Genomic DNA, 20,429 nt, shown 5'->3' with positions numbered 1-20,429 from the left:
CCACCGTCACTCGTTTATTCAATGACTCACAAAAAACACAGTCCCGCACTTCCTCCCGCTACGGAAGCCCCACAGGCCCAAACTACAGAAACCGTTAAGGCAAAACAAATCTCAGTAGTGAAATTTAAGTATTAATCACCAGGGGCCTCATTTAAAATGGAGTGCGTAGGATTCATACTAAAAGTGCACGTACGCCCAAAAGCCGAAAATGGCGGGCGCGAAAAAAAATCCGGATCTATAAAACCGCGTGCACGCAGACTTCCACGCAATGTTCCCTTTATGAATCACAGTCCACCTGGAAAGCTGCGCAGCTGACTCCGCCCCATATCCCGCCCTCAACACGCCCATAAATCCATATGGATGAGCCTACTGAGCATGCGCAGTGGCTTCCTGCAGCCTGTTGGGGATGAATCCGGATGAATGCGTCAGAATGAATGAACGTGTCGAGCTACCGTGCCACTGAATTTCGCTGAGATCTGAGATCTAGAAGTTGTGGATGATGTGGAGAGAGGACAGTGAAACGAGATTATTTGGTGGTCACAGTAAAAGTAGGAAAAGTATATAAATAGTATAAAATAAAGCGAGTGAGTGGCAGCACGTCGTTGCTGCCCGTTAGTGCCACGATCGCACGATGCAATTTCCACTGGGGGCAGGGGGGACATGTCCCCCCCACTTTTCAAAATCATGTATTTGTCCCCCCCACTTTTTACAGTTTAAAAACTAACGGTAGGCTCAGCAAATCATCAAGACACTCGGGACGGCGGCCCGGCAGCCCCCGCTCCCCCTCCTCCCTCCCGTCTCCCCTCAGAACTGCTCTAGGCTGATTTATGGTTCCGCGTTACACCAACGCAGAGCCTACGGCGTAGGGTACGCGGCGACGCGCACCTACGCCGGACCCTACGGCGTAGGCTCTGCGTTGGTGTGACGCAGAACCATAATTCCGGCTTAAAAGTAAACAACATGAGCGCACGTACCCGTGCATGACAGGCAGACACACATGGGGAGAAGGGACTATTTCTTTAATTTTAATTTTTTTAAAAACTTTATCCTTATGAACGCAATTGGTATATAGTCCAACTTTCCTTATTTTAATCAGAACACTTTCTTCCCCCCCCCCCCCCTGCCGCCGCCTGCTCCGTTATCAGCACTATTTCATTATAAGTCTGATATATGTTGTGATATCATATCACAACATATGTGATGACATTATTAAGAGTATGACATGAATCTTCATTTCACCACCTCACAGCCTGCGTCGCCAGTTCCCCGTGTCTTAAGTAAATTCTTACGGGAGGGTCAGGGTTGCCGTAAAGATACGCAGATTTTTCGGTTAGTTTTTTCTTTTTAGATCCGAGGCTTTGCGTAGAAGGCGGCTTCCGCAACTTTCAGGCGCTTTTTCTGCGCAAGCAAGCTTTATAGATGAGGCCCCAGGGCTGGAATCGATTATCAAGATTTGATTCGATTTGATTCGATCCGATCTAATCTTTTCCCACATCCTTTTTGTTTTTCCATTTTCGGTTTTTAATTTTTGAGAATTTGATTTTTAGCATTTTATGCAAAGGTAACCCCAAGACAGGATATAAAGAAATTAAATATGGACAGTTTATGCAATTATATCTGAAAACTTTAATGTTTTCATACCTTTAAACATATTTACTGTAAAGGCAAAAACATGGCAATAGTTATTTTCGTGTCAAACAAAACATTCCTTTCCTTTCCTTTCCTCCTGGACATAAACAAAAAAAATACCAAAAGTTGTAATGTAATGATGAAAAAAAAATCGATCTTTAGATTTTTAAGGAAAAAATATGTCAGCAGTGAGCTGGACCAAACGATACTCCAGTTCCTTGGGCCCCACTGAGCCAGGACAACACTGTGACATATACTTGACTTTATTTCAATGTAAACATTATCATGATGAAGCAAATATTCTTCTGCCTACTTTGCTTTCTGAAGACTGTTTTCAAAAGTCAGTGTTGTGCAAGTTCTTACTCCTCTTGAACTAGTTCAAAGTTCAGTTCCCATAGTTTAAAAATGAATAGTTCACCTTCATAGTTCATCATTTTCATTTTGAACTAGTTCAAATTCAGTTCATTTCAATATTTTTAGGTGCGAAGTACGAATGAAACGCCCCCCTATCCTAAAACTGTTCACTGTATACAATCATGTATTGCTCTGGTGGCTTTTCAACTTTACTCAGAGGCTGTAAATCTCCAACAATGTAGTCCATTATCAGTTTGTCTACCTGTTGCTGGGAAATCAACCCCCTGAAGGTGCAGCAGTGGGACTGGGGTCGTTTGGGGCTGTTGGGTCTTCTTGCTCTTTCCTGATGACCTTTTTTGATTGTCAAGGACTTACAGATATTTTCTCACATGGACGGATGCTTTAACTCAACATGACGTTTCAAATGTGAAGTTGACGAGGCAGGCGTTCAGACTTGTTTTCTCAGTGCAGGTGGACATCATTTGCACAAAAAGGTTAGATTTTTACCGTCTGATTTTTTGGGAGACAATGTGTAAAATTCCCGCAGATAATGATAAGTGGATCATCATCTGACGGCTCGCTGAAGCTGCGTCCACAACGTCTCTCTCTTCACTGGTCATGTAAAGACTGCACCGGGCTCGGGCCGCCGTTGCCATGGAGCTGGTGCCTGTTGCTATGCTAGTGTGCACCGCGTCGTGGATAATGTAGTGTGAAGTCGTCGTCTCGTCGAGTATTTTAAATGTGCCGCCCGCGGTGAATGGTGAAATGTATTCCCTAATAATTGACCCTAAACAGTGAAGCTGAAAAGTTAAAATTCCAGTTCGCGATATGCAAATCTGAACAAGTTCACGTTCAAGTTCTTTATTTGCAAATATATATCGTTCAGTTCAACGTTCTCACAGAAATGAACGTATTCATTTAACGCGTTCAATTGAACTCGTTCATGCACAACACTGTCAAAAGTATTAATGTTGAATTCCAAACAACTCAGTAACCACGTCTCACAATGAGTCGTCAAATCGATGTCCAACAGGAAGAGACACGTCTTCATAAGGCCATCATTTTCATTTTCTAAAGCAATTAAAAGAACTCATTACATACTTCCAGCTGATCATTGTGTTCTACATTCTTACTACTATTAACAAAACCAAAACAAAAAAAAATTTTGGTACAAGAGAATCAGTGTGAACTTATTAGGTGCATGGTAAGGTGCCTGCATACTCCACATGTTTGAAAATAGGATTTTCTCAATGAGTTGTTCTTCCGGACTTTGAATGGGTTGATGTCATCAGTTGCTGCGTCAACACATGCATCAGCCAATCAGGATGTTGCTACACAGCTCGAGTTGAGCCAATGGATCCGTACACCTGGCTGGCAAAAAGTGGGTCATTTTGAAAGATAGATTGTAAAAGCATTAAGTCACGTGATCCATTCGTGGCCCATTCTTTGTACTGACCACAGCCATGTTGCATGGTAACCCGACGCAAACCAGACGGAAACATGCCCACCATATGTCAGTCACAGTTGCTGAGGCTCCCAGCTCCTTCCCTGACCCATGTAAGAAAAAAATAATTACTGCTTTATATCAATTCAGCTGGTATGGTATAAAAAAGTCAACCCCCCGGAGTTGTCCTGGACATGAACTCAAGCAATGTAAACCACAACAGTGTTTCGAACCAGACTGTTCACTCATTTATTAACAACTGCTTACAAACTGGACATTTAGTTAAACATTAGTGAATCAAAACAGAGCATAATTATCACACGTTGCACATTTGTAAGGCATATGCATATGTGGGTTGTCCCCATGAAAAGTTTGCCAAATCTTCTCTGCTCACCCCCATAAATGCATGTTCCTTACAAATGTGTTACAATTTCAAATGGAAAAGAAATAATATGCACTAATATGCAATATACACACACACACACACATATGGTGTATATATATATATATATATATATATATATATATATATATATATATATATATATATGGTATATATATGTAAACAGTATATATATGTAGAGACATTGCAGCCTGTGGAGAAGCTGGGAATGCCCATTTTAGTTTTTTTTGCGTTTTGCTTTTTTAAGCGCATCTTCTTCTCTAGCAAATATTCATCTTTTAAGTTTCATCTCCTGTCTACAACTCCTTTCTTCTTCCATCATCTCAAGAGTTTTCAAATATTTCAGCTACGTCCATTTGCCATTTTCTTCACATTTTTAGCAATTTTAGCAATTTTAGCTCTCATTCAGCTCTCATTCAGCATCACAGCAGTGAACCCTGTATTTTCAAAGGAAATGCAGCCTTTTCTAAGTATTATTGGTCGAATACTGTAAATCATTCAACCATTTGTGATCCTGTTTCTCTTTATTATACTACTTATTATATCTATAGATAGAATGCCCATTTTTCTGAGTGAATATAATCTCTGTCACAAACACATTAATGGAAAACTGATTTCTGTTTGAATTAAGTCTAAATGTACCTAAAACGTGTGTCTCAGTTCTGTATAGACTAAAAAGTTTATTTCCCTGGATCTGCAAGTTTAGTTTTTGTTTTCTTTAGTTGGTTTTGGACTTCTTGTGGGTATTCAACTAAACTCTGATAATTGGTGTTTGAACTTCAAATTTAAAAAAAGTAATTGCTGCACATTTTTCTTTCAAATTAACGGGTCGCAGTAAGAGTGTGAGCTATTACAAAATAATACCACACAATAGCATACCTGTACTTTAACATTTACTCTACTCCAATCTACTGTAATGGGAAAGAAAAACATTTTTATTCTTTATTTCTTTATCAAATAAAGGAAAATAAGGTAGAAATTTACCTCAATGTTTACCTTTATACAAATTTTGAAATATGAAAATATAAAAATTTGTTTTATAACATCCTTTGCTAATACTTTCTCATTGCACATCTTTTACATGGAGTTGAGCAAGACCATGTTAGCATTTAACCCTTCACTTCCCACAAGGCTTCTTCTCTCAAATCACATGTGGTAATCTGGTATCAACAGTTTTTTTTGTGAGATGCAATTGTTGCATTGATGCAAGAGTTATTTTTAATATATTTATAATCCTGAAAAAAATTGAGAGACTGCCTGCACCACAGTCATCTTTGTCCTTATATATAAAAACTCCACAAATCTCTACAAAGTTAAGTCTGAGCAGGAGCTGAAGGGAAGGTTATCGCCTTAAATATAAACAGGAAACCGCATCATTAAGCTACTTCCTACAGCAAGGCAGGGGGGTTGATGTTCATTCTCAGAATAAACCCGTTGGCTGCAAACATACCAAGCACCAGAGCCTAGTGTGAGTCACCTAAAAGAAAGCACATATCAGGGGCATTCGAGGGGGCACTGAGGTTACAAGATTACTTCGTGAAGTATCGCTCGGTATTATAATGTCTTATTTGTGTTTCTCTATCCTGCTGTGTCTAATTTGCATGGCTGTAAAACAAATTCTTCATTTAACTTGAATGCTTTCTGTAACAAGTTTTTTTTTTTCTTTTTTAATTTAACTTAAATTAAAATATGCTAATTCACTAATTTACTCAAATACTTAAGGGTGTTAGTCATGAATAGCTTGTTAATATGGCACATTATCAAGTAGACTGAGTTGCGCTGTTGGTGCGGTTAAATTTATGTAATTGTTGCACCTGAATGTGTGAAACCATATCATAAAAATGTCCACTGAGGATGAAAATCAGGGACAGATATATTGTCAATGGTACATAAGACAAAATATATTTGCATTCATTATCTGTTAACTGAGAACTAAGAGTTTTATGTACACATGACTGATACAAGGTTAGTTGGTGTAGTACAGAGACCACTACATAAACAGGTATAGATAGCAGACACTGAGGTGGTCAGAGGAGGGGACTGCAGGTCAGGATGCAGCTCCTGAAGCTCTGGCCAGCAAACATGTGTAGAAGAGAAAAAAGAGAGGATGACCAGCACAACAAACTACAAGAACAATGGAAAACAATTATGGTGATGAAATACTTATAATTATACCAGTCTGTCCGAATACTCGATGCTGATTGGCTGGCAGGTGTACATTAAAAGTGATAACCTACACCTATAAAACAAGTTTGGTCAAATTGCCTGATATCTTTAATATCATTGCGCTGGATCAACTGCCAGGTGGTAACCACGGCAACTGAGATTCAGAGAAGAAGAGCTGGCTACCGCAGGACGGCGACATGAGAGATTTTGTCATTTCTTTCAATTTATTTGGTGAATTTAACAATATTGATGACTGGGATGCAGAAGAGGAGAGAAAAGAAAATAGCCGAGTGGAGTTGAGCGGACTAGAAAGTCGTATCTAAGGTCCGTCCTAGTTACTGGAGAAGTCAACACTGTGTCTATTGCATAAGGACCTTATGGGACGGTAGTGATTGTTCCAGGTATTAGTCAGACCCTCAGGTGTTACCAAGGAAACTGAGTTATGGCTTGTTAAAAAACTTTGTAACTTACTTGGTTGCAACGGCTGCAGACAAGAGATTAAGATCCCACTCTTGTAAAAGTCGCCCAAAATGCCTATCCAAGGCATACCCAAAGTAAGGCCCCGTTTACACGGGGCAAAAACGGAGGCGTTTTCATGCGTTTTGGCCGTTCGTTTACACGGAAACGGAGGTCAAAGCCCCCAAAAACGATAATTTCTGAAAACTCCGGCCAAAGTGGAGATTTTCAAAAACTCAGTTTTCACGTTTGCGTCTAAACAGATAAAACGGAGAAAAACCGAGATTTACGTCACATTATGCGACAGAAACGTCACCAGCAGCGTCATGAGTGCAACCTGTGTTTACAATTTGTTTGGCCACCGTCAATATTTTCTTTTATTTTACCTGTTTTTAAATTCTCTCAGACTCTCTGTCTTGGAAGTAAAGCCTGAATTATGGTCCTGCGTTAAATCGACGCATAGCTTACGGCGTAGGGTACGCGGCGCACTCCCCGAACGGCGCGCGTCGCCGCGTACCCTACGCCATACGCTTTATTCACCCGCCCGAGACTCGCCTTTTATTCGCTCCACCAACCGCCGGGCGCTCCTGAAAGAAACTCCTAAAATAACTCCTAGACAAGGCGGCAGGAAGAAAATAGAAGCAGGTCTAACGTCCGACCAAAGTGGGGAAAAAACGAACAAAATAACGGCGTGTGGTGACGCAATGAAACAGCGAACAGCGTGGAGTGACCGGCGTGTTCGTGGTGTTAAAGCAGCAAACATGTCAGATCATTACTGGGATGTGGGGGAAAAGCAGAGGACACGAGAAATGATCCAATAGGTACCAGATCTTGTTGGATCCGGCACAAATTAAGCCCTAATAAGATTAAGATAAGATGATAAGATGATAATTCTTATTATATCTTATTATTTTATCAGAACCTTCCAGCTCCCTGGCGATCTCCCTTCAGCAGCTGCCACTTTATTGAGGTTCTTGTATTGAAATGACTGTTTCCTACAGCGTTTTCAACTTTTTTTTCAACTTTCAACCGGCTTTCAACCGAGCGACAGGAAGAAAATAGAAGCAGGGCGTGCGACAAAAGTCCAGCTCAAAACGATGCTGCGTCGCTCGCAACCAGTGTAGACAGTGCAAATAAAAAAGCAATGGAACTGTTTTTGACGCTGACGCTCGCTCGCATGCAGTGTGGACACGGTGTAAGGCGGAACCATAAATCAGCCTTAACTGGAAGTTACACGTGTCATTTGTTGATGTTTTTTCCAGGATTCTGATTGGCTGGCATGACGTTACCAGCGTTTTCATGCGAGTCCGTGTAAACGAGGATATTTTTGAAAACGGAGAGGGGAAAATATCCGTTTTTGTAAATACCCGGCTACGTGTAAACATGGCCTAAATTGAAAGCTGTTCTTGAACCGTTTGAAGTACATGGATGGTTCTGCTATCTTTTGAAAGATAACACTCTGAAGTTCTTTCCCCAACTGTCAGAATCACTGTAACTACTACTACAATTCAGTAATCTCAGTTTGAACACACTGAAATAGAAGGTTTTTATTTCAGCAGGAAATTTGTTTGGTAATCAGATGTCTGCAGATGAGTGAATTTGTGACTTATTGGCTTGAAAACACATTGAGATCACAGCCTGAAGGGTTATCTAGTGCAATTTCGAATTTGATAACAATACCACAAAAATTAGTATTTTACAAATGTTTTTGTAAGACTATGTCTTACAAAGACTTTTATTACAAATTTTATAACTATTAGACATTAGATTATGTCCCATGGGCATAACTCTTGAATCTTTGAACCTACAATCATAATTTCGCTATCTAATGAAAGCTGACACATAGAGGTATCCTATCATATATCCAGATTCACTATAAATATTGCTGAAATATATATAAATACATATAAAGAGTCAAAACACGGATGCGCGTCTGATCCGAGCAGCGATTTTAACATTCTGATGAAATTTGGTGCTGTAGGATTCATCACGATCCCACAAGTTATATATAGTTGCTTTCAGCATTTCATTGGCTATACAATGGCACCATGTATTTTTGACTAAATACTTTACTGGGTTGGATCTACTGGACCTTTCTGAATGTAAGCAGACCATTTTTGTGGGAATATTTTTGCCTGGAGGTGATTATGAGGCTTCATCGGTAAGTTGCGTCATCTGCACAAATCTTTCTTTGTTTGTTTGTCGTGTCGATATGTACCAGCTGCTATGATTATATCCTGAAATGGTTTCTATTGCTGGAATCACAAGAATCTTAGCTTTCTAAGCAAGATTTGTAAGGTTTGTACAAGATTTGTAAGAGTTGTAAATGACCTAGTTTTGTAAATTTTGGACTGAGTGTGCACCGAATATGGACTGGACGGTCAGAGCGGCAACGGGATCCGCTCAGCTGCTCAGCTGTGGCTTGTTATAAAACTAATGATTTCAACTGAAAACACATTAAAGCATGAATAACCTTTTTAATATTTATGTTTTTTGGTAAGTGACCGTGGTATGAGCGGGATAATGCCCTTCGAGGTGTCCATTAACATAAATATATGGATGACGCGGGGGCATTAAACATCCTCCGCTTCGGACGGTTCATGCCCCCGCGTCGTCCATATATTTATGTTAATGTACAACTCATTGGGCATTATCCCTTACTTAATGACTGTGGATTGAGCTGAAGAAAAAAAAGAGGAAGATCAGAAAAACTAGGAGCCTGAGTCTGCTCTAGTCTTGTTCTGTAGCTGCAGCTGCGACTACTGGCCCAAGGACACTATAGTTTACACTAACTAGCTTTACTAAACACTAACTTTTGAAGTTTGGTTTTAAAGGTGAGGTGTCATCCTCTTTAACCCAAACTGGAAGTTGGTTCCATAGTAATGGTTCCTGATAGCAGAAGCCCGCCCTCCAAATCTACATTTGGATACTCTAGGAACTACGAGTAAACCTGCACTCTGAGAATGGAGAGCTCTTTTAGGAGCATAAGATGACCAGGAGTTTGGCCATTTAATACTTTATATGCAAGTGATAAAACGTTTAATTGGATTGTAAATTTTATTGGAAACCAATGGAGCAAAGCTAACACTGGAGAGATATGCACTCTCTTGTTGATTCCTGTCAGCATTCACACTGCTGCAGTTTGGATCAGCTGGAGGATATTCAGAGAATTACTTGGACATCCTGCTAAGAACACATTATAGTAATCTAGTCTAGAAGTTACGAACATGAAATTTTCACGGATATAGCAGAATCAGTTTATTCTGTGCATCACTCCTGGTGATCTTGGGCCAGTGGTTTGGTTTCCTCCAGTGACAACCACTGTAGTTCCTTGATGTTATACCCCAGTGACATTGATCCAGCAGGAGTGGGCACAGCCAACACTTGGGTTGAATGAGAGAATGGCTGTAACTGTGTGGTCAGGTTGAAGGGGAAGGGCTGGTGGCTGTTGAATACATTCCTGTAGTGAGAGTAGGACACGTGGTGGTACAATGGGGCATTTTCCTCCGTCCTCAGCACTCTGTTGAAACCCTCCATTCTCCAAGTGTCTGAGTTATAGATGAGGGCTGAGAGAACCATTGCGATGTAGATATGGACATGTTTTCTTGTGAGAGATGGAGCAATGGTTTCCACAGTGCTTCCATGGCCCCTGAGCAATGACACCTTTGTGGTCTATCTCTGGCTTCAGGTAACTGTTGTTGGCAAAGGTGGAGCTGAGGTAGATAACTGAATTTCATGGTGTTACTTCCAGCAAAGACCGAAGTAGATCCAGTCCATCACCTACATGCATGAGCTTGGTCTTTGCCCAACTGACCTTCAGGCTGAGCGCCGTGGTCTCTTCTGTATAGTGCATCCCTCATCTGGTCAGTGGTGGAGGAGAGAGAGATCGTCAGCTACTCAAGGCAATTTAATTAGCAGAACTCATCTGCCACTTATACTCATTCTATGAAATAAATAAGGGTATGCTCTCTTCTTTGCATCCGATTCAGGGGCTATATCGATACAGTTGTTTCGTTTCTCGTTTGTGGGGTTTGTGTTCACAAGGTAAGCGTCTGTAGCGGTTCAAAGCTGTTAACAAATGCCATGCGCGAACCAGCTGCTCTCTGATTGGTCGGAAATGAATGTGGGAGGAGTTTCCTCTTCCGCACCCCGGGATAAACAACAAGCCCCTTTCACAGCGTAAAGCGCAGACCGCAGCCGGTGATCCCATTCATTTATGTGCTACCGGTGCAAGAGCGGACCACACTGCGGGCGAGAGGCCGCCTGCCGCTGCGTTTGCGCTGCGCAAACCCTGCCCGAATTGAACATTTTTTAATTTCACCGGCCACTAATTATCAGTGTTGGGACTAACGCGTTATTAAGTAACGCGTTACAGTAACGCCGTTCATTTTGCGGTAACTAATACTCTAACGCATTACTTTTTAAATTCAGTAACGCAGTTATCTTTACCAAAGGTGCGTTACTCCGTTATTTCTGGCTACAGTGAAGCCTTTTTTCCCCGCACACGGAGACTGGAGGAAATGTAGTGTGGATGTGTGTGTGCTTTCAAAAACATGACGGTCATGGCGAGACCGCGGTGAAGTTAGTTTTACGTTGGATATTCATTGGATATTCGACAGAAATGCCCCCAGAGCGAATGTCTGTCGAATATCCAACATAAAACTTACTTCACTGCGGTCATGGAGAGCCGAGAGACGGCGAGTTTCGTAACGTGGAGATATTGTCATTACAGTAATCCTTCGTTTTTCGCAGCGGTTACGTTCCAAAAAGAACCTGTGGTAAGTGAAATTCTTTTTACAATTAAAAAGGCTTCAAATTGCGGAGATCAGCACCGCCTCGCACGTATTCCACTGCTCTCCTGAGCCGCTGCATCCTGACCCTGTAGCGTCTTTTTCGCCTAAACCCGCGGTGCAGGTGTGTTTTTTCGAGAGAAGAAAATAGCTATAGGTCGTTTTGTCGCTTTTTTTTCCTTCTGGGCAAAAAGATTCTTATAAACCGACATGCCACCATTGGTTATATTTGAGACTGTAATGAACGATTCATCAAAGTTCCCGTTCTTGAGCTGCTGCTGAAGCTCGTTCGCCGTTCTCAGCTTGTTGCTAAGCAACCAACGTTATTGATACAGGAAGTGAAGAAGCGGGGAGACTGTCTTTAGCCAATCAGAATGCAGAACACAAGGCACAATGCAAATCCATACAGTAGCTGCTGAAATGAAGAGGGGCATTAATGGGAGCATTTAAAAAATGTTTTTATTTAAAGTAACTTAATAGTTACTTTTCATAGTAACGCATTACTTTTTGGTCTAAGTAACTGAGTTACTAACGGAGTTACTTTTTTAATGAAGTAACTAGTAACGGTAACTAGTTACTATTTTTCAGTAACTAGCACAACACTGCTAATTATACAAACTGGACAGTTGAGTATTACCCTTACTCACAGGGAACTTTATTAAACACTCCACGTAACTCACACTACAACGTAGTCTCATCGCAGGTACATCAACTGCGGTGCTTCACCTGAAGCCGTCCGTGTGAAACAACATAAACAATCCCACTGTTACATTCCGGTTAGCCGCTAGTCAGCTAAGCTTAGCATGGTGATGAGAAGAGAGTGATACCCATGAGTGAGACTGCCAGCGCCATTTCAGGCAAGATAGCGACAATTAATGCGATGTCAGCAGTGTGGACATATTACAAAATAAGGGACGACGACAGAAGCAAGGCAGACTGCCGGCGTGGCGCGGCTTTGGGGGTGAATTTCTGTTGCAAATAAAACCTGTCTTCCAATTCATTGCATTTTTCATTGCATTTTTAACCTAGTTATTTTTGTGGTAGAAGTATCGTATCGATACTCTGTATCGGCGAGTACACAAATTAAAATACTCGTACTCGTACTCGGTGTGAAAAAAATGGTAGGCCTATCAGGGCATCCCTAGCAAAAAACGTCTTTTCTTTCTCATTCAATGACATACAGGGCAGCAGAATGAGTAAGAATTTAGGAGGCCACTACCTCCTTTCATTCCTTACAATCCCATATGCATTTAAGTAAATTTATTTTATGTATATAGTTTTAACTTTCTCAATTGCCTTAGACAAACCCTCAACATTTTCTGCTTTGGCCTCATTAGAACGAGCAATAGAAAGTTCTATGGTCAACATATCATACAGCATGGCAATCCACTGAGAGATATGGAGTAAGTGTGGGGGTTTCCACCTCATTATCAACATTTTCTTTGCGGCTGTCAAGCCTAAAAACAAAAGTCTTATCTGAGAGAAATTAAGTGATACAGGGAAGTCATCGTTTAGCAAAATAATTGGATTACAAGGTATACTGGTTCTGATTATATCACCAATCCGGGACGCTAGTTGAAACCAAAAAAAAACTCCACATCTCGGCATTGCCACATTGTATGCGAGTAAGTTCCTATTTCTCTAATACCCTACCGTACTTGGTTTCCAAGAGGTAATAGTGTTCAGCCCCATCCACATGCGTTGTGGGTTATCCTCATAAATACCCTTCAATCCAGTCCCCATAAGGCCGTTTTCATAGCGTTAATAGGCCGTTCCAGTGCGTACCTGGCTTTCTTCTAAGCTGTTACGTAGCCAGATTTAAAGGCCCTGGCTCTTTCAGTTTCAGAACTAATCCAATGTTTCTGACTGGAAATTTTCTTTATACGTGAGGGAAAACACAAATCAATACAGAAGTTAATACTGTATGTCCAGGGACAGCACCACACTATTTATCCACGTCTTCTCAGAGGAAAACAATCCAGTATGTGGCATCAAGATCCTTGTAATTGAAATTTGCCAACATTGAACGTCTGAATTATTGGCTTTGCTAATCTACTCTTTTGAACACACAGTATGTGGAAAGGAGAAGGATGAGGAATGATCAGATTTGCCAAATGCTGGACTGAGGACAGGCCAACGAACTGATTTTATTTTACAATATATTATCGTTCTTGATGTGTTAAGCAGGTAAACAAGATTTTTAATATTTAACGTTGACCACAAAGAGAAAACATGCACCTTTCTGCATTTCTTTTATAGTTACGTATGTGTTTTGTTGCTGGATTATGTAAACAACAACAATATTCCACTCAACCAGACTGGTTCACGTCATAATGCCTGGCAGCTACAAACTCTCTTAGCCTCATTCATGCGATCTGCTAGAGTAATCCCGACGGCTGAGTGAAGTCTGCTACTGCCCCAACCACCCGGTGGATAGCAGGGCTGCTCTGGGTGCCACATCTTCTCTGGCATGCAAACAATTTAAAGCATAGCTGATGCAGTGGCTTTCAGATGAACTTTTTTCCCTGGTTCCTCTTTGCTAGGATGCATTAAAAGTGTAAAAAGTCTGACACTGATGTTATTTCTGTGCAAACCTGCAATTGAATAAAACTGTCTATACTTTTTTTCTATCCACTTCCGTTTCAAAGACAGAGAGAGTCATATTTTGTAGTATACTCCTTTAAAGAAAAACAGCAGGTCATTTTTAATCACCAGCATCATTTTGCAGATTGATGCCTGTCGAGGCGTGCCCAGGTTTTACCTAGGGTTGGGGCGCATGCTGAAGGAATCTCTTAGACATCTTAAATGGCATATGAACATTAAAACTGCAATAGTATGTGTATCAGAAAAAAAAACTGAAATAAAAGAACTTGTTAGGAATGATGTTGTAGGCGGACCCAGATGTAGGAGAGCAGGAGTTCCAAAATATGTGTTTATTTGAACAAAAACAAACAAAAGCGCTGCTGAGCAGGATACCAAAAAACTAGAGCTTAAACAAGAATCAAAAACTACATAAAACCCAGGCCAACACAGAGCCTGCGGGCCTGGGCACTAGGCCGGGCAGACTGGCGAGAAAGTTCAGGGGGGCGTCCTCGGGGCCAGGCAGACTGGCGAGACAGCTCAGGGGGCCGAGCTCGTGACCGGGACTAGGCGGATTGGGCAGATGGGCGGTCTCGGGACTGGGCAGTTTCTAGGGACTGGGTGGACCGAGTTCGGGGGGGCCGCCTTGGGGCAGGGAGAGTCCAGGGGGCCGCCTTTGAGGATCCGCGGAGTTGGCTTCGGGGCAGACAGGATCCGCAGGGCCGGCTGAGGGTCACATCGGGTCCTCGGCGCCGGCTAAGGGGGAACACCGGGTCCTTGGCAGGGGCCCGGGTGTTGGCTGAAGTGCGTCCGGGACCACCTCGGGAACAGGGACGGGCTGTGGCTGTCGCCGCTGCCGTCGGCGTTTCCCCTGAGGTTGAAAACACCTGTGCCCACCTCGAGCCAGGCGTGTACCCCAGAAGGGGGGAACAAGCTGGGGTGTGTCCAGGACCACCTCGGGAACAGGAAGAGGTGCGTCGACGACCACCACCGGAACAGGCTGGGGCTGCCGACAGGTCCCTGTCCTCTTCACCATCTGGTGGAAGAACTCCACTCTGTTAGGGTAGAAAAACTCCCACAGATCAAGTGTCTCTCCTGCTGGGTCTATGATGGCTGGTCCGTTCTGTTAGGAATGAGGTTGGAGTCGGACCCAGATGTAGGAGAGCAGGAGTTCCAAAAAATGTGTTTATTTTAACAAAAACAAACAAAAGCGCTGCTGAGCAGGATACCAAAAAACTAGAGCTTAAACGAGAATCAAAAACTACGAAAGACCTGACGTGGAAACACGGAGGGTTGAAACAATATGGACCAGCAGGAAAGCAGGAAAGTCAAGCCGAATGTCAACCCAGGACTTAGACACCGGCTTCAAAATAAAACAGGAACTATCAAACCATAACAGAACTGACATTATGAATCACCGTTCACTCTAACTGATACTTAATTTGTTGTGCATGATTGGAGCGCTCATGACACAGGTCTGAGTATGTCTAAACCCTTCCTGTGTGGAAGTGTCAGAACACATTCAACCAGATTTTCACAGACCATTGAAATATATTTTAATGATGAGACCTTTGTTAGAAAATATGAATTATAATGCAGGTGATTAAAGTATACATGTTTTAGCCCTGTCTGCTGATGGAACATTTCAGGCCATCAGAGAATCCCAATCATATAACACACTTTGTTTTGGTCCTTTTATGCGCTCATTTAATAACCCGGTTAAGGTGGGACTAAGATAATAAACACTGCTTTCTGTTGATAGTTCAGCATGGCCTCCATAATTCTTTTGTTCCCCAATGACGATTGACTCGTGAAAACACAGTTTTAAATCACAAAAGTTCCGGATTTACCCCCCAAAAAATAAGAGGAAAAAAAAAACAACAAAGCCAAAGTGTGAGCTGCATCCTTTCCCCTCACACCAACGTCATCAGCCTCTGGCTTCCTATAATGAGCAGCTCTCAGGAACAGAAAGATGTCATTCACTCGGTTCTACCTCAACTCTGACGCATACCAGCCTTCACTTGAATTTCCATCCAGTTTGCTAATGTCTGCAGTGTTCTAGCTGAGTCTAGCCATGAAGAAGCCAGTCTCATCACTGTAAATGATTACTCACTAGATGACTCACCTCAGTACTCATTTGAGAAAGGTGCTTTAATACTGAAGGGAAAAGAGAGCACATGATATACAAATATCCAGGGTATGTGCTACAAAAGTCTTATCTGCAGTGTCCAACTATAAAGAAAAAGGGGTTCCAGTTCTGTGTTTTTTTTTTTTTTTTGTTGACAATGGACCATCACTTAGTCTATTTTTTCTATTCCAGCTCATTTGATGGAATTGTCAACTTTGCTGTTTTCCTCTGAGTTTGGTTCTTTGCCATAGAGGCAGATTTACGCGTGTGTCTAAAATGTGCTACTTCAGATTTCGCAAGAATAGTTGATTGTTGATTGTTTATCAGATATGCCGACCAAAGGAAGAAAATAATATGTTGTACAACATGCCGGTGACTGCTTGCTTTATGACAAAGTCAGCGTAACTGCATTGGTTGTCAACGTGGTAATTTTTCATGTCAGAGATATTTATCACTCTCCCACTGGGGTTGCTCTTAAGTTTCAAATTGTGGTCATTAAAGGCTCACAGCAAAACAGTATAGGTGTTTGAAGTATGAACCATCCAAGACTGTGAACTATGTGATAAAACTCTGTGATAATCCTACAGTAACAAAAGTCCATGCTTAATTCAACATCCAAAATTCTACGCTTTCGATCTTTGTTTGGGGGGCATTCTCACAAGGAGCACCACACCAGATTTTGGTATTTGAATTGAGTGGAGGCCTCCTCTTTTTGGTGGTGTAGGTAAGACCCAACCCTCAAACAAATGGCTGTTGAACATCAGTTCCACAGGGACCAGAACATGGACATCTGTACCATTCAGCTCCAACGAAAAACAATGAGAGATCCTGAAATTGCATCTTTTATGGTATTTATGCAGAAGGAACAAAAATGTACCTCAAAATAGCTAATGTTATTGGCAACTCGGGCGATTAGTTTACCTCAGAAAATGCAGCTACTAAGCACCAGACACAAATAACTTCAGCTACAGACTGCTAATAGCAGCTGAGGTTCTAGAGTGCTGTAACTTCATATCTTCTTGTAGCTATATAGCCCTAGATCTGAAGTAATGTCTTTCTAAATTAAACTATCTATCCATTCTCTAATATCAAGACAGCATGTTGTGGGCTTTAATTTTGAAACCATTTCCATTAGGGTTGTATAATCTAAGAGGCTGAAATGTCCCAGATTGATTAGAGGATGGGAAGGCACAAGTGTTATCATTCCTGAAATAATTATGCAATCCTTGCATACGTTTTTTTTTCTTTGTCCTCTCTTGTGTTTCTTCACACTGTTTCTTGCAACCAATGGCTTTAGATCAATTTGACGTCAAACTATACAACTCCACCCTCAAAGACTGCTCTAATATATCAACCATGCTAGATATTTCATGATAAAATAAATTTTTTGAATTGTTCCCACGTAGCGATTACTGATGTTGCTTTAACTCTGCTTAATGATTGAATTGTCACTATTTAAGTTTAAGGTACAAAAACATAGTCTAAATTATACATATTATATATTATACATGTTGTATTAACAGAACATGTTAAAAGGTTGAACCCTCAGTTTTATATGCAGTTTTCTTCTTTGTATCTGCTAACATATTATCACCACAGCACTTCCAATTTGACAGGATGACAATATTTAATTTGCAGCTGTAAACCTAAAAAATAATTTGTGAACAATCATTGTGACAAAAACTAAAATCAGTTTGAAATACATTTTAGCAAATTCACCAGAGTATGTGAGCCTCAGAGGATTTGAAAAAAAAAATACAAAAATCATGATAAACCATGGCAGTACTATTTAGAAAAAAAACTTGAGAATATTTACTTGCCTGGAGGGTTTTTAGGAGAAAGAGTTTCTGTCTAAAAAGACCATGGCAGCACTGCTTAGGTTGAATGAGATAGGGTCATGCAACAGGTCAATGATCTCAAGAAAAGCAGGTTTCTTTTTATTTTCTTTTTGCTGACCTGCTTCAAATTTAATAGATGTGTCTCAAATGTCATGGCAAAGGTTACTGCAAAAAAGACACATCAGATGAGAAAATGCATACATAAACTTTGATAGTTTGTGGTCACTAGATGAAAAGTCAGGAAAATGGCTTAAACAAAGTTCAAAGTTATGATTCATTCATAACTAAAGTTAATTATCTATTCCAAATATCACAGCAAATATGTGTTTGTTACAAATCAGACATGACTCAGATGCAGCCATAATTGTAGGTTTCTGAGCACACTAAACCTGTCTGCCACTTTTCAAGTGTATGTTTAGTATATTCTCTTTAACCTATCTTATCAGCAGTTCTGACATTCAGAGAAAAAGGAATTGATGAGCTGCCCGTCAGTCCAGACTGTCTTCATTAGTGACTAAGGAAAGCATTTATATCCCATTAACGCAACATAATTTCTAAGGTGACACTTATTACACGTTCTTAGGAGGGAACATTTGGAAGTGCCACATTTGTTTGGACTGTGTTGAATTCAATTTTATTTATATGGTGTCTGTTACAATACAAGTTGTCTCTAGGATCTTTCCAGAGACCCAGAACATGACCCCCCCGAGTAATTATTACATAATTATTGGCAGGTAAAAACTCCCTTATATTAGGGAAAAAACCTTAAGCATGACATGGATCACAAGACGGGACCCTACTGCTTAAGACCAGAGCGAGATTATGAAGAACAGAGAGAGGAGAGACACAGATATACTGTCAAAAGTACACAAGACAAGATATATTAGTAACTAGAAAATTCCGGGAAATTTTGATATGTGCATGCACTACTGCCCATTTATCCCCTTGTGCTGCTGCCTGTGTTTTGTTTTTTTTTTCTTTTGTATTGGTTGTGTTCAGGGCAGCTCTGGTTATGTTCGAAGTGGTTTTGGTTCTGTTTGAGGGGGTTTTGGTTGTACTGCATTTATTTTCATGTGCCACATAGGAATTAATAGGTTTTGCAGGGCCATGGTGAAGGCCATCTTTGCTGTGTAACCTGATAGGTTGAAAGATAGGTTGAACCAAACAGGCTTGCAACCTTCAAAGCTGCTGTACATACACCACTGTACTTTTCTCTGTCAACAAGCCCCCAAACGTTTGGTGCACCATGATAAGCTTTGAGATGGATTTAATTTTGCAATGTTACAATTTCAGCTCCATCTGTCTAGCATCAAGGGTGAAAGTTATGGAGCTAAAACAGTCTCAAAAGTGACAAATGCACACGCAGATCCACAAATGCACAGGACAACAGTCACAAATGCACAGACCGATTCACAAATGCACAGGACAAGAGTCACAAATGCACGGGATGATTTGCAAATGCATGGAACAATTCACACTTGCGTAGGACAAGATACACAAATGTATTTCTGATGCACACACAAATATAACCTGATTTAAAAACGTTTTTTTGTCTGTGGGCTGCGCTGCATTTGTGGGTGACTTTTGAGACTCCCCTGACGTGCCTCAAGCCACAAATGCTTTTTTTTTTAAACATGGAAGGATCTGCAACCAATCAGATATCTCCCTTTTTTTCAGCCAATCATAAGAGCGCACCCCACGTGGGGGACGATTTACTCATAAACCAATCAGATTAAAGGGGTGGATATACTTGCTGTTCGAGCCTGCGTTCGCATCCGTTCGCTTAGAAAACTGATTAAATATTTCGTAGTGGTTTAATAAACCAGCTGGTGGAATAAAGATAAATGAACAAGATGGCAACATGGGATGAAGAGGAGATCACTGCTCTGCTTTTCTTGTGATCCCGGTAAAGAAAACAGCGCGATCAAAAATGGTTTGTCAGGCCGCTCAACCAGAGCCATCGGGAGACTGGAGACCTTGTTCGTCTTGCCGATGCAGTAACTGATGATTAGAAACAGCGGTGATATCTCTGCATTTCCTTTGTTTCGTTTGACGACTTGTTACATGGGATTGTCCCGCTGATTCAGCTCAAAACCAGGCATGTCGAGTCCGAGTCCGCAGCAGAGAGCTGCCTGTTATCCTGTTATCCATTCTTGACAAGTATCTGTCTTTCGGTTTAACGGGTTTTCCAAACTGTCTTCTTTCACTTTTATAATATTGTCAAAACAAGAAACATCTTGTCTTAAAGTTAGGTAGAAAGCACATTCCACGTATTTGTTGATTTAAGATTGGACTACTGCAATTCCTCTTTAGGATGATTTTTTTTAATGAATTGGCATTATATGAATTTAAATTGGATTGAATTGTAATGAATTGCACTATGATTGAAGTTTTTTTTTAATGTATTTATTTAGACTGCTGGGAATTTAGTTTCTGCCATGTCATTATATTTGGTGTGAATTGGTAGTATATCAATGTTACAAATTTAGTTGTTGGACCCAAATCCTGAAAATGGAAATGGCCGGAGTACAAACAAGAGTCCCATATTGTAACAAAGCACTGCTCAGGCAGTAATCCAGGATATAACTCATTATAACCTCCACTTCCAAACTTCAAGAAACACCAAAATAACCAGAATAAC

This window comes from Cololabis saira, chromosome 15, assembly GCF_033807715.1.
Source record: "Cololabis saira isolate AMF1-May2022 chromosome 15, fColSai1.1, whole genome shotgun sequence".
Lineage (NCBI taxonomy): Eukaryota > Metazoa > Chordata > Actinopteri > Beloniformes > Belonidae > Cololabis > Cololabis saira.
This window is presented reverse-complemented; position numbering follows the sequence as displayed.